Source organism: Taudactylus pleione, unplaced genomic scaffold (assembly GCF_031769625.1).
Source record: "Taudactylus pleione unplaced genomic scaffold, aTauple2 ptg000078l, whole genome shotgun sequence".
NCBI classification, from domain to species: domain Eukaryota; kingdom Metazoa; phylum Chordata; class Amphibia; order Anura; family Myobatrachidae; genus Taudactylus; species Taudactylus pleione.
The window spans coordinates 3,760,723-3,785,112 of record NW_028284480.1 but is presented as its reverse complement, the minus strand read 5'-3'; the positions used below and the strand labels follow the sequence as shown (position 1 = coordinate 3,785,112).

General features: G+C 40.3%; 1 protein-coding gene across 2 annotated transcripts in view; it reads right to left on the bottom strand.

Annotated features, from left to right (window-relative positions):
* SEZ6L (seizure related 6 homolog like) overlaps positions 1–24,390 on the bottom strand; it is a 439,056-nt gene that overhangs the window by 251,897 nt on the left and 162,769 nt on the right. The gene's annotated exons all lie outside the window — the stretch shown is intronic.

Below are 24,390 nucleotides of genomic sequence, written 5' to 3'. Positions count from 1 at the left end.
TGAAGGGACGTACGCCAGCAGATTTAGTCCCAAAGTAAAAACTACATTTAATTCAGTGATATAGACTACTGCCCATCTGTAATATGCTTCTGACAGGTTTGCACTTTGTATGCTGCTGTTAACATGGATTGACATCTACTAGTGATAGCTCAGTTTGGAGAGAACATTTATCAGCTGCCAGAAAAGCTGAAAAGCAGAACTGCTGTCATTATTTCTAGTGACATTGAGTAGATTGATGAGGACTCTATAAGGGTGTTATGATATTATCATGTAATGGTGAGTATCATGAAGAACATTATGATGAGGCTATTCACAGCTAATATGACTATTCAACATTGTGCTATTACACTAATATGTTTTTCTCTGCAACAAACCACTATGATAATGTCAGATGGATCGGAGCTCATTAAGATGGTTTTGTTTCAGTTATACAGTCATTTTGCTTGATCCTAAATATATGACAGTCTGGATTTGGTTTATTCTCATACACTGAACGTTTGGTGTGCAACAATCTTCAGCTTTGATTGTTGTTTTATTCACTTTGCTGTTGTGTTCGCACATTAGGTGTTTTAGTGCATAATTTATTAAAATAAAATAAAGACAAAGCTGGATTCGCAAATGTTTTTTTACTGCCATATACGCCTGATTTACCACTTTAACATGTCATCAACTCAAAAGGAAACATTCCCAACTCCAGAACATGTATGATATAAAACAGGAGGAACATGTATATTAGAGCTATGCGCAGACCCCATTTTGTTGGTTTTGATTCTAAATCATTGCCGTGTTTTGGTTTTGGCAAAGCTACTCTCAAGTGTTTTGGTTCGGTTTCATTTTGGTTTTGGATTTTAATCATTTTTAAAGAAAACAACTAAAATCATATAACTTGGACCAGTTTTGTTCCTATAAAATTATATAACATTCATTTTAATTTAATTTTGACCACCTCACAGCACCTGAAATCATAAAGGAGGGACTTAAATGCAATCCAAAATATGCAAGATCTGGTTTTCAGATCCAAGCTCCGACCTTGGCGAGAAGACCCGAGCCAGGACTCAATTCGACGCGGAACCCCATGTTATTTTATTTAAAATATGTTTTTACTAGTTGCAAATAGACAGCCTATCATTATTTCCATTCTTTGATGGGATTTCAAGATTACATTTCATGTTAAAGGTTGTTTAATGGAAAAATGGGACTTAAGTGACCATAGCCATTTTTATGCTAGGCAGATTTCAGTATTGAATTCACAAAGGGGCCTTTTTTTTGTACTTTGCAACCCACCACACAATGGATATAGTTTTTCAGAACCAACCATGTTGGAAGCTTAACTAAGTAATAAATGTATCAATCCTTCTAAAGAATGTGGAAAAGTTCCCCATAGCAACCAATCAGCTTCTAGCTAGCATTTATCAAGTGTATTCTAGAAAATGATAGGTAGAAGCTGATTGGTTACCATTGGTAACTTTTTCACTTCCTTAATCTTCAGAAGGTTTAATACATCTCTTCCTAAAACTGCATTTGATGTATTGTGGTTTAGATACCCCTATACTGCATGCGGTTCAGGCTACATTTTATGCAAAAAAATATCTGCTTTTAACATTACACTTTCTGCCAGGACCAATGCTAGATCAGGCCTGGTCCTCTAAGGGGGCCCCAAAAATTATCTATTTCCTTTATCTAAAGAGTACTAGCCTAATGCTGAGTATCACTGGGGCCCTCCTAGTGCCCCTGATTTGTGGGTACCATATTCAGTGCCACAAGAGCTTGCACCACAAGAGTAGCCCTGTTATTAAGTAAATAAATCAGCATATAAGAAAATAATCATACAGTAGTAGTGCCCACATTAGATAAATAAAGTAATCATTGTGCCCCCAGTAGATAAATAATGTATTATTATGATTTATCTATAGGGGGCACTATGTTTAATTTATTTGGAGGTCTGAGACTAACTTTGAGTAGGCTGGACTTTTTGATAATGGAAGGAGTTGTTTTTTTGTTAAAAAATATGTATTTATTTAATTTTTACTGCTTTGATAAGCAAGAGAGCTGAAACACAATGCGGCTTGAGTTATCTAATCTGTCTGAACCATAATTGTTTCTTATTACCAGTGCAATGCATTGCTTATACAGGTATAATGAATTAACTGATGTGCAGTACAATAGGTGCAACTAGGCTTGAGGGGGAGTCAACAAACCACAAGTCAATAAGTAAATAGAAAACTCCAGGATGAAAGAAAGAAAGAAAGAAAGAAAGAAAGAAAGAAAGAAAGAAAGAAAGAAAGAAAAGAAAGAAAGAAAGAAAGAAAGAAGCACATGTAGCGCTTAAAGCAAATGTATAGACTCGCAATAAGCAATATTAAGCAATGTGTGTTCTTGTATTCAGTTCCGCCACCATGTGGATACAGGCAGGACTAATGTACCAGACTCATACTGGGGGCCCACAGTGCGCTGATGATCCTGTTGGCGAACTGCTTCTTATTCACAGGCAGATGCCTGTGAGTAAGAAGCAGTTTGATGCCAGAATCACACAGGGGCCGATTCAGATCCGGACGCTAAGCCGCGTTCGCTCGCTATGGGCGATTGTCGCCTGTCTGCACATGCGTATGCATCAATATGGGCATGCGCGATTCACTCACTGCGCTCAGGAATCGTTCGCTCGTAGACTGAGCGCTACTTTGAGTGACAGATAGTGCCGTTTGTGGGTGGTAACAGGGTAAGGTGCTTGTGAATGGGGAAGTGGTTGTGTGAACGCAGGCATGTCTGGGCGTCAAAACGGCGTTTAATGGGCATCCATAATTAGCAAGGAAGCACCATTGTACATGTCACTTGGTTTTATTTCAGCCTGCAGTGATGCATTGCTTGCGGCGAGGTAGGGTCTACCTCAAGCACTGCGTGCAGCTCCGATGGCTCTCGATGTTACTGATTAATCATAAAGTTCCTGGAGATGATGTGTGCTAAGAAAGAAAAGTCGGCGTCTTTATACCGGCGTGCGCTCACTCTGCCGTCGCTCTCTAAGACATAGAGGGCGATCTTACACCAGACAGTGCGATCGCGGAATTTGCATACCCAGCTCCTTTTGGATGCGAGCGAACGCAGCTAAGCGTCCGGGTCTGAATCGGCCCCACAGTGATTAGAGCTATGGGGGCATGGTGGTTGCATGCCCTGGGCCTCCTTCTCATAGAGACCACCTATTAATTTGGCTGACTGTTGGGCCTTCTCATTTGTACTAGGACTTACAATTTCTAAAGGCAGCCCTGTTTGTATCAATGTGTATCAGAACAACATATTGATCTAGTTTAGACATCAAGGGCTCTATTCATCATTCATCACTTATACCCCTTTCACATCGCAAACCGAGGCTCTGACTCTGGATTTTTAAGTCGGGTCCGATTTGTCTGCGACCCTGGTCAGACCCCTTTCACACTGCACCTTCGACCTGGGTTATTGCCGGGTTGGCCCCGTTCACACTGAACCCGTACAACGCATCCAAAATGTGATGCGTTGTACATCCCGCCCCTAATCTTGCAGACTCTAGTCCAGGTGTTCCCAACCTTCCCAGTTCACAGCACCATCAGCACTTCTTTCATGACACCCCTAAGTTATGGGGGACATTCAATCAGCGGAGTAGTTCTTTAAAGTAAGCCACCCGGCAATAAATCTTTAGTGGTTTTTGCTCGCATCTATTAGAGGTACAAACAAAATAGAGCTAGGTTTTCCTACTGTAATATTTGGGCACAGTTGCTCTTGTGTTTGTACATGCAGCATCTGATCAGCCACTAGCACTGGACTTGCCTATAAGAGGAAGGTAGAAGGGAGAAGTGGAAGGTGAAAGGTTAGTATGTGTTCAGCAAGTGGATTGTGGGAGCACATTTGAAAAAACAGTAGGGGAAACATATGGGATGGGGGGCCGGTGGGAGCCATACACACAAAGTGACAGCTAAGATGCACACATAGTGAGACAGACACACGTACACATTCAAAATTGGAGACAGAGAGCTGGTAGTGCTGGAGGACTGAGGATAAAAACTGTTTTATCCCCTTGATGTGGCAGATGCCCCGTGTATTGTGATGACAGTAAAGCAATCTACTTGAAAACTGAAATGCAAATTTGCCCTACACCCTATGTCTTCAAAACGTTCTCACATATGCATCAGACCTGTGGTTTAGTAAGGATACATAAGGATTTATTTGCCAAATTGCTTAACTAAAGTGAATATAGGCGTCCTTAGGCGGTTGCCTAAGGTTGCCTAATGGTAGCACCGCCCCTGGAGATATCCCACATATCTCCTACTTACCTTCCTCTCCCGGAATGGCCCGCTGTCCCCATAAACTAGTATCACAGATATCTCCTGCTTACCTTTCTCTCCCGGAATGGCCCACTGTCCCCATACACTAGTATCACAGATAACTCCTGCTTACCTTTCTCTCCTGGAATGGCCCGCTGTCCCCATACACTAGTATCACAGATATCTCCTGCTTACCTTTCTCTCCTGGAATGGTCTGCTGTCTTCATACACTAGTATCAAAGATATCTCCTGCTTATCTTTCTCTCCCGGAATGGCCCACTGTCCCCTTACACTAGTATCCTAGATATCTCCTGCTTACCTTTCTTTCCCGGAATAGCCCGATGTCCCCATACACTAGTATCACAGATATCTCCTACTTACCTTCCTGTCCAAGAATGAATCGCTGTCCCCATACACTAGTATCCCAGATATCTCCTGCTTATCTTTCTCTCCCGGAATGGCCCGAAGTCCCCATACACTAGTATCACAGATATCTCCTGCTTACCTTCATCTCCAGGAATGGCTCGCTGTCCCCATACACTAGTATCACAGATATCTCCTACGTACCTTCCTCTCCCAGAATGAATCGCTGTCCCCATACACTAGTGTCCCAGATATCTCCTGCTTACCTTCGTTTCCTGGAATGGCCCGCTGTCCCCATACACTAGTATCACAGATATCTCCTACTTACCTTCCTCTCCCAGAATGAATCGCTGTCCCCATACACTAGTATGCCAGATATCTCCTGCTTATCTTTCTCTCCCGGAATGGCCCACTGTCCCCATACACTAGTATCACAGATATCTCCTGCTTACCTTCCCTTCCTGGAATGGCCCGCTGTCCCCATACACTAGTATCACAGATATCTCCTACTGACATTCCTCTCCCAGAATGAATCACTGTCCCCATACACTAATATCCCAGATATCTCCTGCTTATCTTTCTTTCCCCGGAATGGCCCACTGTCCCCATACACTAGTATCACAGATATCTCCTGCTTATCTTTCTTTCCCCGGAATGGCCCACTGTCCCCATACACTAGTATGGGGATAAAATTCATCAAGCTCCGAAAATACAATGTTTTTGGAGTTTGACTGCAGGAGCATTCATCATCTTCAGATGGCATTTGCTCCCACTTGCGGATCGCAACCCGTGTCTTCCCTATAGGATGGAGTACCAGGTTGCGAAGAGGGATCCTTTCGGATCCCTCCTCTGCTGTCCGGCTTCTTCTGCCGGATGCCGGGGCTTTTGTGCACATGCGTGACCTGTCTCCACACCGGAGCAATCATGAATTGCTCCAGCCCTCGCGTTGAGTTAGTATGTTAATTATTGGGTTCAGTCCAGATTAATCCGATAACTTATTACGGTGATTTTTCAAACGCAGACCTTTTGTACATGATTTCATGTGCTAATTTTAAATGGGTCCATCCAGAACCCCAATAATTAACAAAATGAAAAGACCACTTAGACATTTGTGGTCTTGGGCAAATCATCAATAAATTAGATATACAGGAGGGGATGTACTAAACCTTGGAGAGTGGTAAAGTGGAGGGAGATAAAGTGCCAACCAATCAGCTCATTTACGGGCTGTGTTTGAAAAATGTTAGGAGCTGATTGGTTGGCACTTTAACTCTCTCCACTTTATCTCTCTCCAAGGCTTAGTAAATATCCCCTATAGTATCTGCCTGTAATGTTTCACTGCATCATATGTGCAATGATTACATTGTTAATCAAGCTCTGTATAGTTCCTAATAAGCATGTCAATAGATGGAGTGTTCTAACGGCATAGGGATCAATTATCTCTGTTTTATATATATTCCCTTTTATTGAATCTCTGGTTTATGGTGTGGCCTTGGAGCCTAACAATACTCTTATAGTTGAAAGAATAGTTATTAAATTGTAGATGAAAATTGGTCACAGAGATCACAATCCAGTCATTCAATGAAATAATTTCTCAGAATCAGGCCCCAATAGTTTATAAAAAGTTGTACATGATGTTTTTTTTTTTAGCTTCAACTACAATATGTCAGTTTTCCTTAGGTACTTTTAGACTGTTACATTAAACCATTTCTGACAAAATCAACACAGGGTTAATCAACAAATATAATTAGATATAACTATATATGCTGCATAAAACTATAACAAAATCCATATTGTTTCTATTAGTTGTGCATTAAATATTAGGATGCAGATAAATCATCCACGTTTTCTATACTTGCAGTAAATTCAATTTAATGTTGAATGTTGAATGTTTAAAATAGCCTTGGCAGGGTTATTATGACATCAATCACCAGCTCAGCTTATGACTTTGATTAGATTAATATGTTTCTTTCTGTGTGTCATCATGTAACATCAATTACATGATTTATTTCATATGTCCATGTGTTGGTTCGGCCATATAGAACTTTGCTTTGCTCTGAATGAGTGTGATAGCACACATATAATATTATAAATAATATCATTGTGACTTTGCAAAACGCACAACATGTTCTAGTTATGGAAGAACAGATTTGTGTTGAAGTGAATTGATTCTTTGTGGGTCAGCTCATGTTGTTTCATGATTGGCTATTTAAATCTGTTCTCTCCCTGTTCTACACCATTAATTTAGTCATTTGCCCTCCCATACTTCTCCGTTAACAGCTTTTAGTAGGGACATTCAGTGCTTTCGATCTCATTTTGCTCTAGGAACTAAAATGCAGCATTCAGAGTTAGTTGAAATATCCTGAGAAGTTCATCTTTTAGAACATTTGCATTAATCATGCTAAATATAAATCATAAGAAGTGCTATATTCTCCAATGAATCCATATACTGGTTTTACAATGACTAATAGCCTAGTATACATTTTCTTTAATACTAAGCACCCGATGTGGCAACAACATCAAATATACTATATAGTAAATAAACCCTGCTGTAAGGAACAAATAATGTGGACATTAGAGCATAATAACAGAAAATCCTATCTATAATAATCAAATCATGAAATCATAGGACTGTGAAAATTAACATTATCAATAGAAAGGTGTATGTATATTACAATCTTCACTATTATTCCCAAATGAAAATATTGCCTAAAGTAGTTGACTATTATTATTTTACATTTTTAGGAAGAGGTTTAAGTGTTTTTCGTATTTCCATGCTGCTTAGACCAATTTTGATATTGTAAAAATAATCTTGAATAAAAGCAATACATGTACCAAAAGCCACTTCCAGTAATTTCCCAGAACTGTGTCTCTATTTTATAACTGTTATTCCATTTTGTTCGATGGCTACCCAAATAACCGGATGATGATTAGGGGTAGGGTAGCAAGCTAAGCAATGCATTTAAAATGCCTTCTAAGAAGAATAGTAATCACATTTTCTATGAGGCAAGAATGTATATCTACAAAACAAAACGTTATTGTAATGTATGCTCCATAGCAAGCCAATAATAATTTCAGCAGTAGGAAAAAATGAACAATATATCTGCCTGTGATGTATGATCCCTGTCAGTGCTCAGTATGGAGTATATTGCACATTTCATAACAGCAGCTTTTTCTGTAAATCTATAAACCCATGTCCTGCTAAAAGTTAGATTACTTTTATTTAAGAATGGCAGGCCATTGGCCATTAGCTGAATTAACAACACTACTATGTTCTTGTTTTAGTAACTATATTGTCTTGAACATAATTGTTATTATAAAAACATGGCTAATATCCTGTAATTATTTGGGAAAACAAACTACAAAATCAAGTCTGCTACTGATGTCGGGTTGGGTACTTGAATGCCGGCGTTCGGGATCCTGGTGGACAGAATCCTGATGCTGGTATCACGACAGGGTTAGAATACAACACCTGTTGCTAATTATCCTAACCCTACCCCTAACCCTACCTCCCCGCACCCTAAACCTTATCCTCCCCAATGCCTAAACCTAACCTTCCGCCTATAGTGCCTAACCCTAACTCCCCCCCCAGTGGCTAACCCTAACCCTCCTGCTAGTGTCTAACCCTAACCCTCCCCCTAACCTCATTACTTACCGTCGGGATGCCAGTGGTCGGGATGCCAGCACCAGGATCATAGGCATACGCAGGGGGGGTTTCCGTCTGCCTGGAAACCCCCCTCCCCAACACACACCATGGCCACAATAGAAATAGTAATATAATAGAATGTTATTAGTGCTGCATGTTCTTCTCATTATAACAAATGAAATGATTAGCACCAACTGTGGATCTTTTAAAATGTGTCAGCCAGTAATAAATATACCTGTGCACCAACTAGGAGATGTGAAAAACATGCACTGTTAGGGGTGCACTGCTATAAACCATCAATAGGGTTAATAATTAACACTGTATAATAATACTACACTATCCAGTACATAAGGAGACCGATATGTACATATATGTCCAGGGCAGTGCTAAGTTCTTCTGCTGCTCCCCCAGACTCCCAGACTTGCTCCAATGCTCAGGAATGGTGCCCACATCTGAAATAAAACATTCAGCTCAGGCAGGATGGCCCTACTGCCGCATATAATGGCTTACTGTGATCGCTGGTCCTGTATATGCTGGAATTATGCAGCACAATATACTTTGTATGTAACATATTAAAGCTGGATAAGTGCTAATTATGCCCTCTTCATGGACTGGCCACACTCACTCTAAAATCAAGCATTTGGAAACCCCCTCTAGAAATCCTGCGCTTGCCACTGAGGAGTCTGGCTGGTGATGGGATTGCATCCTAACAGTTTGCATTATAGCTACATCCCCTGATGTCAGCAGGTTTGAAAGTCCACACACAAATTTCCTTAATGATTACTGAAGTGATGACATGAAAACTCACTGATTATAAATCCTTACATCACACTCACTTTTTATATAGATATTATTGATCAAAGTGAAAATTTAGAAGTGACAGTATAGAGTGCACATCAACGGAATTTAGTAGTTTTACAATGAAAGCAGTTGGAGAAGTGGAGGTATTACATATCGTCATACACTGGCCCTCTTCGACCACTGGATGCTATATACAATATCTTATATATATAATACCATGATCGGCTTTATTAAGAATCGGACAAACAGGATTTCAAAATGGATCTGAAAAAAAAGTAGCATTTTTGTGATCTTTCAAAGTTGGTCGCATATTCAAGTATACAATTGCGGATCACTCCCCTTCATGTACCTGTGAGATGAGGCAGGAATATAACTAGAGGTGTACCTTCACTGTGAGTAACAAAAAAAGCTAGAAATCGCAATACACAATGCATCAACATGTCATTTAAAGGCCTTGTAGTGGAGATAATAAGAACACAAGTGGATCAGAGCAACTGAATTGCTAGGTGAACCAGATGAAAATATAGTACATATGTGGAACCTTTATTTGTCCTTTATTTGTGTAAAACAAGTGTTCAGTGATTTGTAGTTGACTTTTAAACAGTGTGGCAGAAGTTTATGTACTGTATTTGTTTAAGTTAGTGTGGTTGAGACATTTTCGTCCAATCAGACACAGGCCGTACCATTATCAGTGTGCTCTGTGCACCAGGGTTTTATCACACGTAAATTAGGCCCCTCCGAGCAAATGTATTTGCTTCTGTTCTGTGGTCATTTAGCTGCAATTCCCTGCCTTACGCCCTTACTTTGGCCATTTCTACATTTCCACCACATGGTCATTCTAGCCATTGTCACAGTCCCCTAGTCATACACTGTTGCAAGTCACGGATACAGCTGAAAAAAAGATGTGCAGACACGTATGCACGCTAATTACTAAAAACAGTGCAAGTTAGGACCAAAAAAAGCTGACAATCACATTCACGTCTAACTCTAAATAGGGCATAACATGTGTATTATATATGGTATATATAACAAAATAAAACAGTGAAAATATTTTCAACACTGCTGTACAGTATATCCATTTCTCGTACACAACAAGTTCCTCATTGTAAGGAGTTGATACTGCCCTCTGCATTGCCAGTGAATACATCCTAAATCAGCACTCCTTATAATTATACCCTTCTATTCTATTCTCCTACGCTGTTATTCTTACTTGGAATAAAGTGGGTTTGTGGCTAAAAAAGGCTATTGAAGGTAAATGTTAACAGACACACTATTTTATATGTAATTAGGTTGCCTTCCTGATATCCACAGCCCAGCTTAGTAAATTAATATCACTTTAACCTTTAAATGTTACCCCTTTTCTTTTTGTTTGATGTCCTCATGGCACTGTTTAACAATTTCTGTATGTCAGATCTTTCTTCTAGAAACGAACCATCACTCCAGCTACAATGAGATTGATCTCTTGATTTCACATAATAAAAATGATCCTCCAGAAATATGAATTTAAAATGAAATTGTTGTTCTGACGTTGGCAATTATAAAACATTTACTGTACAGTTATATGGTAGTTCACCAATGACAATTTTTCTACTTGGCTTATCAATTTGATTTGTAACTATTCTATTGGGTGACCAAACTGATGCATATTATGTGAAAAAAGAAACTTATAGTAACACAGTAGGTTTATTTCCTTGCACTTGAACTCCATGTACCTAGTCCAGTTTTTGTACATACTTATTGTGAAATAACATGCTCTTTCCATTCTACAACTGTGTGGGATGTTTTTTCTGCAGCATTGGTAATCATGGACCTGCACATATGAGTTTATAATCTAATATTTTACATTCTCTATATCAAATGTCTTTGCTTCATTTTATATAATCTGTAGCCTTGCAAAAAAGGTGTTAGCTGTTTGCTTATATCTCCACCCACAAGAGACTGATTTAAATTGTATGGCTCATGCATGACATTTCATAAGTAATATTAAGTAGTGCTAGATGAGGTCAGTTCCTGGATTCTCTAAATGATATTCTGTCCTGGCAAGAGAAAAATGCATGTGGTATAGTCTTTCACGAATGCAACAGTCTGCAGCTAAAGTGTTCTTGTGGCTAGCATGTAGGTCACAGACCTGCTGAGGGTACTTTGTTCTTAAAAAACAGTGATAAAATAAAATATAAAAAAAAAAAGAAAAAATAAATTAATGACTGGAATGTTCCAATGTGAAAGCTCTAGCATCTATGACAGTCCCAGCAGTGTGGGCCAGGTTAACGGTGGGTGTGAGGGCCAAATGGGGTGGTCACCCAGGAGCCTTACAGTGCTTTTACTGGGTTGGTGGAGTGCAGTAGATGTTCCAGGTGCTTTAGAAAGGCACCACACCTGGATAGCAAGTTCCCACTATGGCATCATCGCGGATGTTATGTAATGACATTATAATGCTGCAGGTCAGACTGAAAATGAACGAGTAAACTACAGAGGATTGAAGGGGCAGGAATAGGGGAGCAAAGGCAGGCAGGACTGGAGGGGCGCAGAAGATGGCATGCACACGGTGAGATAGTGTGTGTGTAGGTGGGCACAAAAGTAGCATGTGGAGGATTCTGATGGGGCAAAAGGAGTATGAGGAGGGGTATGATGGCACAAAAGGGGCATATGGAGGAGTTTTATGGCACAAAAGAGGCATGTGGGGGTTGGCTGATGGCACAAAAGGGGCATGTGGGGAGTCTGATGGCACAAAAGAGGCATGTGGGCTTTCCTAATGACACAAAATAGGCATGTAGAGGGATCTGATGCCACAAAAGGGGCAAATGGTGGGGTTTCATGGCACAATAGCGGCAAGTGGAGGAGTCTGATGGTATATATGGGGCATGTGGTGAGTCTGATGAGACTTATAAGGGGTACATGGGAAAAACCTGAGCCTGGGGAGCCTTCTTTTCCATGTTTGCTCGCTCTCATGTTAAAACCTGGCTACATGACTGCTCCCTACATTTCACCATTTCATCAGACATAAAAAGTACACATAACGTCACCCAGAGATGACATTATGTTTTGAACAATAGATGAGAGAAATTAATACTGTAACTGCAAAGTCCTAATTGCTATCTATTGGTGCTGCAAGAATTTCACAGGATTTCTCTGCACTTTCTCTTTACTAAATGAAGAGGAACAAAATATATTGCTTTCTCCATTTAAAGAGGTTTATGGCTTTAATTAATAGACACCGGTGTCTTAGAATTTCTTTCTCAGACAATTTTGCTGTTTTCCTATGAGCATATAGGTATCAGAGGTGATTGTAGAAGTATGGCATATACATACAGATGTATTTGTGGAAAAGTATGTTATCAGATCAGGAGGAAGCTCAGAAGGAAATATAACTACACACATTTTGCCATCCTCTAGTTTAGCAGAGCTGTTTAAGTGCTCTGCAGCCATAATTCACAATTAGAAATACAGTACATCTGAACTATGCCCTAAACTGCAGGAGCTATGAGTGGATTCAATGCTAAGTTGCTAATGACTATTAGTAACTAATGAGGTCCATACTGTACATCAACAATTAATCGGGCCGATTCAGCGTATCGAGGATGGTTTTGTGAAAAAAAACAACAATTTTTGTATGGGGGTATTGGGGTCACCGATTGTCAATTCCAACAAAAAATTATCAGGATCAGTGAATCTGGATTTCCACCATATTGGATTTTGCCGACCAATGGTGACCCTGTATTGTCAGTGTAGGGTAACGATCAGCCATTTTGCCAACCATTTCAATGATACTAAAATCCACAGGCTAGCAAAATGACTATAGTTTTCATGTATGGAAACTTTCATAAATCACAGATCAGATCTTTGGTGATAATGATCAGCAAATCTCTGGAAAATATCAGCAATGTATGGACAAATATTGGTGTATCAGAGAAATGTGAAATCAGGGAAAATAATGTGGGATCGAGGAGTAATTTTTCGTGTTTGTTGGTGTATGGGCTCCTTTACCCACCAGATGAGCAGCCTGGGGTAGTCTATACTCTTGTATAGTTGATATCAAACAGATTCTCATATATCAACTATTTTTGCTGGTTCGTGAACCTATAATATTTGCGATCATGTGAGGCGCTCGTCTATTCTCAGATTCCAGTGATCATCATGTAAGGATATATTTTCTTTTCTTCTATAATTGAGAATAATTTCTGCAATATAATGTATTTCCTCCATATGCTTGTGCAGACTGTTTTTAAAGGTACCCACAATTAGATCACTAGACACTCTTTCAGCCTTTGTTACTGATTAAATATTTAAATGCTTCTTAAATATATAATAAGCATGAATGTATCCAAAACATAACCTGTTATATTCGAGTGCTCGACAAATAGTCTTTTTAAGCAACAAGTGCTAAGCTTTCGCTGGAGATAAAGTGAATGGAGATAAAGTACCAGCCAATCAGCACCTAACTGCTATGTAACAGGCTGTGTTTGAAAAATGACAGTTAGGAGCTGATTGATTGGTACTGTATCTCTGTCCACTTTATCTCCAGCCAAGGCTAGGTAAACAGACCCCTAGATTAGCATAGAAATATTTTTTTCCCTGGGTAAAAGACCAGTTAGAAGAATGCCCATATAATCACATACTGGGCAGCACTCACTGGTCTGGAGTGAAGACTGCTGGTGTACAACAGAGGGCTGACTCAATAGAGAGTACTACCAGGGGATGCCCTATTTGCAGCACCCCCACCCTGCACTGCAAATAGGTTTTATCTTTTTCTAAGGAAGCATGGCAAGGCCTCCCGTGACTAGGCCATGCCCTTTTCCCAGGGCTCGGACACCTCTCCATGGCCCTGAGTACTACAGTGCCATCAAACAGAGAAATTAGCATACCAGTAAACCAATTAACATGTTGGTGGTTCTTCTGTCAGGTGAGTGGCAAGTACAGGTGAAGCATTTTATTTTTTCACATCAAATTTCTATCAGTATCTAGTTCACTGCAAAAACGAAAAAACTATGCACGTCCTGCTTTTTTACAAATAAAATTAGGCAAGTCATAGTGCAAATTATAGACATGTTTTTATCTACTGTAGTGACTTTAAAATAATCTCTAAAATGAACAGTTTTACACTATGAAGATACAATTTCACAGGAAAATGCTCCTCCTTAATGTTGTTTGTTTTCCATATATATTAACACACATCATTACTGACACATTTGTCTAGCAGTAAACATCCCTTGGGCTGAAGCTAGAAAAGTATCTTGCACCAAGCGATGCCAGAAAATATTATGCTTTCTGAAGTTTTCTACAACTATTTATATTAAAAGACCAAGGACATCATTCAGAGTCGGTTGAAGCGGCCGCACGGTCGTACGCGAAATGGGGCTGTATATGCAAATGATTCCCTCGCAAGTTGCGTCCCTAAGTTCGGATCGGTAGTTGGCCGACCAAGGGGAGGAAGCGGTCGGAAGCCAAAAAAATACGCCCCCTTCTTGTACGCATTGCACGTCATCTCCGGGCATATAAGGATTAATCGAGACCATCGGCAACCATCGAAACTGGTCGTAGAGCTTAAGGTTGACCATACCCTCTCTTAAGCTCTACGATCATGTCAGTGTAAAAACCTCCCATGTCACATGTGCCATGACACTACTTTGTTAATTATGCACTCCCATAAACCATATGCACTCCCACAAAACGCTGTCCGCATAATTAGGCACGCCTGCGTTCGAATCTCCACTCCCCTGTTTTCAAGCACCTTCCCCTGTTACCACCCACAAACGCCTCAATCTGTCACTCAAACTACCGACCTGGCTGTGTTCAAGGAGAGAGAAATTTCTGATCGTAGCGGCTAGTTTGCGCACGCGGATTGCGAACTGTACGCATGCGCAGTATAGCGAACGTCGGTGGCGTACGACCATGCGGCCGCTTCGACCGACTCTGAATGAGGTCCCAAATGAGGGTCCCCATAGGCATTCCCTTTTTCAGACCTGGATATCTGCAATATGTCTCCTGAGGATAAATCCTCTCTTGAAAAAAATCCTGTGTGATTTGCACAGCATCCTCTAATGCATATTCAGATTTAATTATATTAACATTAGTAGTTGCTAACCACTAATGTCGGGACTTATGAAGAAGGTACAAATTCCAGTTCAAATCCCGACAGTGGAAGCCCGGCAGAAGAAAAAATCCTGAAGCTACAAAAGGTAAGTATAACTAACCTTTTTTACCCCCTAACCTTAACACTCCTTTAGGGGTGCCTAACCCTAACCTACCCCCCAAGTGCCTAACCCTAACCCCCCTCTAAGTGCCTAAACCTAACCCCCCCTTCCCCGCAGCCTAAACCTAAGTCTCCTGGGTTGGTGCCTAACCCTAACCTCCCCCCGGGGTTGCCTAACCCTAACCCTCTCTTACCCTAGTCTAACCCTAAGACCCCCAGAGAGCCCCCAACCCTCCCCCCCAGCGGCTGTCAGCGCCCGGCTTACCTTCGATCGGTAAGCCGGGTGTCGGGCTCCTGGCGTAGGTATAATGACAGGGGTCGGGATTTCGACATCTGTCATTTGTACCTTGCCGGGATTAGACAGTCAGGAAGCTGGCGGTCGGGATTTTCGTCCGTCAGTTTCCCAACTGCTTCCCTTATGAAGAAGGTACATAAAACATATGACTTCCCCAATCTGCTGTCATCAGTCTCGCATTTCATGTTACTCTGTGTCCAATATCTGTTTCCTCATTTTATGAGTATTTTTCGAAATAATGTACAAGCTCTATCCAGACACAGGCAATGCTGAATCCTTTTGAGACCCCTAAAAGTAGAATTGAGGGTCCACACTACAGCATTTAGTAGGAACTTTTCTAAACCTTTATTGTAGAATCCTCAGAAGACAGCTTTAACTTTTGGGTATGAAAAATACATTTATCGGCTGTTGCTAGAACAATCCAAAAATAAATAAATACTGTACTCCAATGCAATGCACAAGTATTTATTAATATATAACTTTTTCAGTAAAATGTTCAGACTACTAATCCAAATTACACACCAACAAATATTACCACCACATATACTATATTAATAATAAAGTCTTTTTTATTACAAAGTAGGAGAAATTCGATAAAGATTGTTCTTGTGAAAACCCAATCAGTGGAAGTCTAAGTTCTTCTAAATAAATATACTGTATTGTTACGGCAGGAGTTAGCAACAATGCGCAAAATAGTAACTTTATGTTGGTATTATCTATATAATAATTAGGGATGGCATGTCCTGAGATGGCCATGCACCCTTCCCCCACCATGGTGGCAAGAGATAAGGGAGGCACGGCCAGGGTAAGTGTAATGAGAGTGGGCAGCCTGAAGTGACCAGGCATATGCTGGCTCCATTATACATTTATATATAATAATATGATAATATCTGAATATACTGTAAGTGCAAAAAAAAAGAGGCAAGCAGCACCAGAATCCCTTGGTGATTATACCAAAGGGCTGTTGCTAGGCTTTATTTAGCCGTTTAAGTTACCGCAATAAGGATTGTACCTTCGGATACGTATAATTTACAGATTGGACCTAAGCATACACTATTTACTGTGCTAACGAGCAGAATAGAGATTGTATCTCCTGAACTTTTAAGATTGTTGCCTTTTTTACTATCATATAAAGGCTCCCTTGGACACATTTATCTAAGGAATTATAAGATCACAAGCGGCAGTAATAAGCTATATTTGTTATTTGTATTTTTATTGTGATACATTCATGTTTGTGAAGTAATTTATGTGTGTTTTTATTAAATATTTTATTTTTATTGAGAAAAGCCTTGGTCAATAATTTTTCAGTGAAGTGATTCCAGTAAATTAGTTATACATTTATATACGCCAATAGCGCAGTCCAAGCTTTGATATTTCTTAAAGTGTGATGATTTATAATATAGTAAGTTAGGGCTTACTTACTAGAGCACCAAACACTAGACATTAAAAAGTTACAATATTACACATTGTATATTATTATGTGATGTAAGATCCTGACAGTTAACTAAAGCAATTAACCAAGTACATAACAAACACAAGAGGAAGAAATCAGCAGAGAAACACAGGGAACTTTGGGTCCAAAAGAGGAACATTTTGAAAAGGTACTTGCTGGCATTTAATTAAGTGGAACGCATTTCACACCCTGTAATGATAATGAATAGGCTATGTTGCAGCAAAGACAATATTTGTAGAAACCAGAAAGGCACAAGTACACACCTCTTACCTAAAATAACCTGGCACCCAAAAATAATGAAATATACAGTTTCACAGACAATGTAAACCGATAAAGTGTAGGTTCGACCAACCATAAAACTTGAACTCCTTCACCAGCCAGCTTCAAACCCCTAGCCATATAGGTATGTATTACAATCAATGATGAATCAGCTGTGTCACGATAATGGCTGATACTCAGGTACAGCAGCCTGGATCAGCTGGGTCATGATGGTGCACACCTCCTCAATTTCACTGCCACCACGAAAGAGGGTCATGGGATCTTAGCATTTCCCAAACAAATCTTAATATTTGACACTCAATTACACATAGGGTATGTAGCACGGGCCTCACAGATTCAACAAAAATCACGGAGAATATGCTAGATTAAATGTGTTTAATCTGAAAAATATTTCCAAGGCTTAATTACAAATATGAATAATAAAATGACATACAGACTTATACATGCAAACAGCTTCAGAAATAAAATAAAAAGGAGTAAAACAGAGATCCAAGACACATGGCAGAGACCTTAGGGACTTTCTGCTGTGGAGGTTTCACAAGAGAGTTAGGTGCATTCCAAGCGCTTAGCTGCTCCTCCAGTGAGTGAACATTGATTGTTGGGTGGCATTTCTTTTTATAGACATCCATCTCCTTTCTTTCCCCTCAAACAGGTTCTACCTGTCAAGCTAGCAGGGCGTAAGATCAATAGAGGACCCCTGTGTCTTCCAATACAGGGTTACCTGGCCAAACTAACAAGTGATATGTGACTGAATTACCCATCTGGCAGGAAACCTTTGGGAGTCACTAGTCTGCAAAGGCATATGACCAGTTATTGGTACAGTATCTGCTCTTGGCTTTAAGAGATTTTTCATTCTTCCTGGCTCACACAGAAGTGCATGCACACATTCTTTTACAACCTTAGAGGTGCAAAGACTAAACAAAATGTCTCCTGGTTCAGTTCAATGACCTGGGTTGCTAATTACACAATTGCAATCGACATATAGTTTGAAAATAACATATTTCCATACAGAAAATACATTGGTATAACCTACAGTTTGCACAATCCCATGTCTTGTGATCCTACAGCGTGAATGATCATGACATGCTGTATACCAGGTTTATTAAGAAATGGCCATTTCAACTGACCTTGCTTCCAATCACTTTTGAAAGGTTTCCATCAAGTTGTTATACCCTTTACATTCATACAGCTCTCATTGCCCCCTCCCACTATGTATCGCACTGCTCCTTCATGTCAGTCTCGTTGCTAACTTCATATCACTCTTATTGACCAACCATATTTCTCATTGCCTCATCCATAGCTCTCCCATTGCCCTCTCATATTTCTCTTATTGCCTTTATTTCCCCTTCCATAGAGCTGTCATTACCCCATCTGTAGACTTCTTATTGCTGCTTCCATACCACTCTCATTGCCTCTTCATAGCAGTCAGGTGCGTAAATATTGGGACATTGACAGAATTTTCATATTTTGGCCTCTATTCACCACCACAGACTTTCAGATTTAATTTGAGGGTAATTACATCCAAATCAGGTGAACGGTGTAGGAATTACAATGGTTTCTATATGTGCCTCCCACTTTTTAAGGGGCCAAAAGTAATGGGACTATCAACTCAAAAGCTATTTCATGGACAGGTGTGGGTTATTCCCTCATTATTTCATTATCAATTAAGCAGGTAAAAGGTCTGGAGTTTATTCTAGGTGTGACATTTGCATTTGGAATCAGTTGCTGTGGACTCTCAATATGAGATCCAAAGAGCTGTCACTATCAGTGAAGCAAGCCATCATTAGGCTGAAAAATCAAAACAAACCCATCAGAAAGATAGCAAAAACATTAGGTGTGACCAAATCAACTGTTTGGAACATTCTTAAAAAGAAAGAACGCACCAGGGAGCTCAGCAACACCAAAAGACCCGGAAGACCACAGAAAACAGCTGTGGTGGATGACAGAAGAATTAATTCCCTGGTGAAGAAAAACCCCTTCACAACAGTTGGCCAAATCAAGAACACTCTCCAGGAGGTAGGTGTATATGTGTCAAAGTCAACAATCAAGAGATGACTTCACAAGAGTGAATATAGAGGGTTCACCACAAGATGTAAACCATTGGTGAGCCTCAAAAACAGGAAGACCAGATTAGAGTTTGCCAAACAACATCTAAAAAAGCCATTACAGTTCTGGAACAACATCCTATGGACAGATGAGACAAAGATCAACTTGTACCAGAGTGATGGGAAGAGAAGATTATGGAGAAGGAAAGGAACTTCTCATGATCCAAAACATACCACCTCATCAGTGAAGCATGGTGGTGGTAGTATCATGGCGTGGGCATGTATGGCTCCCAATGGAACTGGTTCCCTTGTATTTATTGATGATGTGACTGCTGACAAAAGCAGCAGAATGAATTCTGAAGTGTTTTGGGCAATATTATATGCTCATATTCAGTCAAATGCTTCAGAACTCATTGGACGGCGCTTCACAGTGCAGATGGACAATGACCTGAAGCATACTGCAAAAGCAACCAAAGAGTTTTTTAAGGCTAATAAGTGGAATGTTATGCAATAAAAAGTGAAAGTTAGATTTAGGATTGTTTATTTTGTCCCATTACTTTTGGCCCCATAAAAAGTGGTAGGCACATATAGAAACCGTTGTAATTCCTACACCGTTCACCTGATTTGGAAGTAATTACCCTCAAATTAAATCTGAAAGTCTGCAGTTAAAGCACATCTTTGTTTCATTTCAAAGCCATTGTTGTGGTGAATAGAGGCCAAAATATGAAAATTCTGTCAATGTCCCAATATTTATGCACCTGACTGTAGCTCTCTTTGTGTTCTCCATATCTCTCTCACTGCCCCTCCAAATCTCTTCCCATCCCTGCAAATCTCTTACTGCCCTTCCATATTTCTTGCTGCCCCTCCGAAACTCTCACTGCCCCTCCAAATCTCTCAGTGGCCCTCCACAGCTCTCACTGATCCTCCACAGCTCACAATGCATCCTAATAGCTCTCACTGCCCCCTCAACCCTCTCCCAACTCTCTCTCATAGCTCTCTCACTGCCTCTTCAAACCAATATTATTTCCTATGAATGCTCTCTCATTGCCCCACCCTCCATGTATCTCTCTTTTGTCCCCTCATTGTCCTCTCACCTTTTTACTATGGGACAAACTTCCATTCCACTACAGCGCCACAGATGCTCCGCTACAGCTCGGCTCAGGTAGTCCATCCTATGTTATTCAGAGAGGAATTTTACACACATCCTCTTTGATCATAGAACAGTAGGTCTACCTGATGTGTCCTCAGATTGTGCGATTCAAGGAATCAGATTAACGCTAATAATGTCTTATAGCCTTTGGCGTGTCACTGTTCCAATAAAAGCACAATCTGTGTCCCACCTATTGGCCCCCCCATCCTGGAACTCCCCCCACACACACATACATCCAACAACTAGGGCACAAGCACTCGGCCTCCCCCCTAGTTTCTCCACTCTAGCTATTTTAATGTCTTTACATGATAACTATGGGTGTCATCTCTTGACTTCCTCCTTGAAAGTAACTTGTCATCTCTTGACTTCCTCCTTGAAAGTAACTTTAAGAAAGTTAATGTGCAGTGTAATTTATTTAAAGTACGACTTGTTCCATCTCAGATGCAGGATAGACGGATATCTGTAATTACCAGTGCTTGCGGTTGCGTTACACTGTATTCAATAGGACCCAGAGGAGCAGCCAAAAACAGAATATATCTGCTATCAGGCAGAATCTTGTAAAGTCTAGCAATGTCACCCTTGGCTTGTAGGGAAATAAGTCATAGTTCTAATTAATTTACATGTGCATTAAGCAGATCTGCTGTCCTTTGTGCAATGTTAGAACAAGAACGAGATAAAGGTGACAATTTAAATGATTGCTTTGCCCTTTTGTTCATTCTACGGTACTGTAGTTGCTAAAAGAGCAATGGAGTAGAAAAATGTTATAAAACCATAGACTGGAGAAATCATATATAGATCTGTGGATAATACAGCAAACAGTGTTGTATGACCCTTCATTGTATAAACTATAAACATATAGGTTACATACATGGTATAATCAGTATGAGAAGAATTTATAGTAATACTGTTTTGATGGCAGAGTAAAATAATTTATTTAAATAAAAAAAAACCTGCCATCTAACAAACTTCAACCAGCTATATAGTCTACATGTACTCAACTATCATATAATTATATAACAAAGGTCCTGATTCTGAGTCGTATGCGCTGCCGATGACAGATGCAGGTGAGCGATTTTCTTCTATTGCGCACGCGTCTAGAGTCTGAGCGTATGGTCATGTTACAGGATTGTCGCTGATCTAGTTGTGATCTCAAAGTGAAACTTGATCTTGAAAAATTTACGTTAAAGAGTAACTTCTATATCCTTCTTCATTTTAAATCCTCTTTTGAAGTCACAGATTTGCATACAGCTACATACTGGGGCATTAATACAGTGGGAGCAAGAGGTGCTATTTCTATGGACCTCCTCCAGGGCCCACCTCCCCTGCATCCATCTCACGTAACTAGATGCTGCTGGGAGTGTGAAACTACATCGCTCCTTCTCCCAGCATTCCCTGCGGCGAGATCCCCACTACCAGGGCCTCTCCAGGCCAGCACCAGAGCCATCACTCTGCTGCTAGTCACACATCACAGCCAACCAGGCATGGGAGGACAGGAGGAGCCTCTAAAAGCCAAACCCACTCCAGCAACTCGGATCTGACACATTTGCAGGGCAGTTGTCCATTAGGAAGCTGGCTGCCAGTTCTGCCAGTTTGTTCATGTTTCTACCTGAGGCATTCTGTCAGGTCTCCTTTTGTGGTCCCAAAACAAGCGAGTATGGGGTACAGAAACAATCCAGAAATGTTGTGTCTGCATGGTATACTAGTTTGGGGGTGAAGGTGGACTTCTATAATCAACTCAAAACAACTTTAAATCTAAGAGACTATAAAACTTTTGCAGAGATGAACAAGTTTTAAAAATTATATCCTATAATTTAAACATCTGAAAAAATACTCATATCTGTGAATTTGTGAGCAGTACAAATGTCGCCTGAATCTGAAATATCATTCCACCAGGTAACCTTTTCAGTAAAGTACTCTGTAAGCAAAAAACCCTGAACTTAAAAGATGTTAATACTTTTAATAGATACACGCCATGCAATCTTTCAGCTTGTAAAATACAATGCTCCCTATGTTCTATGATGTGAGATCACATCTGCACCAGCCAAAAAGGACTGGGGTGTGTTTTGGAGGGAGTCTCCAACTAGTTCATCTGGCTCACAAATAACGGGAGAATGTGGCTGATAACCGCCATCTGCCAGGTTAAAATGGCAGTGAGGAGCATAGTAAGCAAGTGCCTGCTAATGTGAACTGGGGGCATTGCAATGTGGTATAATGTAGACTGAGGGCACTCTAAAGTGTAATAATATAAACTTTGGCAGTGTATTGTGTATTACATGCACTGATGGCAATGTGGTACTGTGTGGCATAATCTGAGCTGGAGAGACTGTATGGTATAATATGAATTGAATGCACTGTGTATTATAATGTGGAATGGAGGAACTGTATAGCATAATGTGACCTGGGGGCACTAAAATGTGGAATAATGTGAAGTTGGGACACTACAATGTGGCATAATGTGAACTGGGGCACTTCAATGTAGAATAATGTGGTAGGATGTGAACTAGGGGCAGTATAATGTGGCATAATGTGAGTGAGTTGGGTGCTCAACAATGTGGCAAAATATGAAATGGGGACATCACAATGTTGCATGATGTGAAATTGGGACACGACAATGTGGTATAATATGAACTGGGGACACTATAATGTGGCCTAATGTGAACTGGGGGAATTGTGTATTGTAGAGCCTGATTCTGAGTTGGGAGTAAAGCAAAAAAGAGCAAGTAACTGTGAAATAACAAACCATGTTCCAATAAAAATGGTGCAAATACATTTCTTTTTCTGTGCAGGGTAAATACTAGTTGATTTTGCATATTGCCTACACATGCAGGACAGCTTTATTTTTACACTGCAATTTATATTTCAGTTTGGACACACCCCTCCAAACCTAAATCTCTCTGCACATTTTTATCTGCCCCACCTGCAGTGCAGCATGGTTTTGCCAAGGTGCCCAGTGATTTGCTTAATTTTGCTTTGCTCTCAACTCAATGTGATCCCAGCGCTGAAATGTCGGCGGTCAGAACCCTGGCAGCAGAATCCCAATGATGGCAATCCTGAATTCTACCCATTTACCTGACCCACCCTTCCTGCAGCCTAACTGTAACCTTCCCCCTGGACAGCCTAACCCTAAACGTCCCACCCCCCCAGCTGTCTAAATGCTCCTTTCAAATCGAGATCTCTCTGTACATTTCAACCCCCACCCCCTGCAGTGCAAAATGATTTTGCCAAGGTGAACTGGGGGCATTACAATGTGGCATAATGTGAGCTGCAGCCACAACAATGTGGAATAATGTGAGGTGGGAGTGGATACAATGTGGCATAATGTGAACTAGGGCCCTACAATGTGGCATAATTGAAACAGTACAATGTGGCATAATGTGAATTAGTGAACTGCTATGGGGCATAAAATTAACCAGGGCACTACTATGAAGCATGAAATTAGTTATTGTACTACTATAGGACATAAAATGAACAACTGGTGAGGGGCCGGTGACCCCTTCAAAATGTGCTATGTGGCCCATAAAGTTTTATGGAGCATACACAAGGTAAGATTTGTCAGATCTGTCAGATGAACGATTTGAACGATTTTTGACTGCAATAAAATTAATGGAATCGTCCAAATCTGACAGCAAACACATCAGATGTCAGATATCGTTATCTGACCATCGGGAACGCGCATCGTTCATCTGATAGATATGTCAGATATGTCAGATTTTCCTTCAGATATGAACGATTGAACGATTTTTTAAATCGTTATCGTTCAGATCTGAAGTAAAATCTGACTGTGTGTATGCTCCATTAGTTATGCTCCATGTTATAACTGGTTTGTTGATTTAGTTTGAGATATATACTTTATACTTGAATTCATATTGATACACTGACATA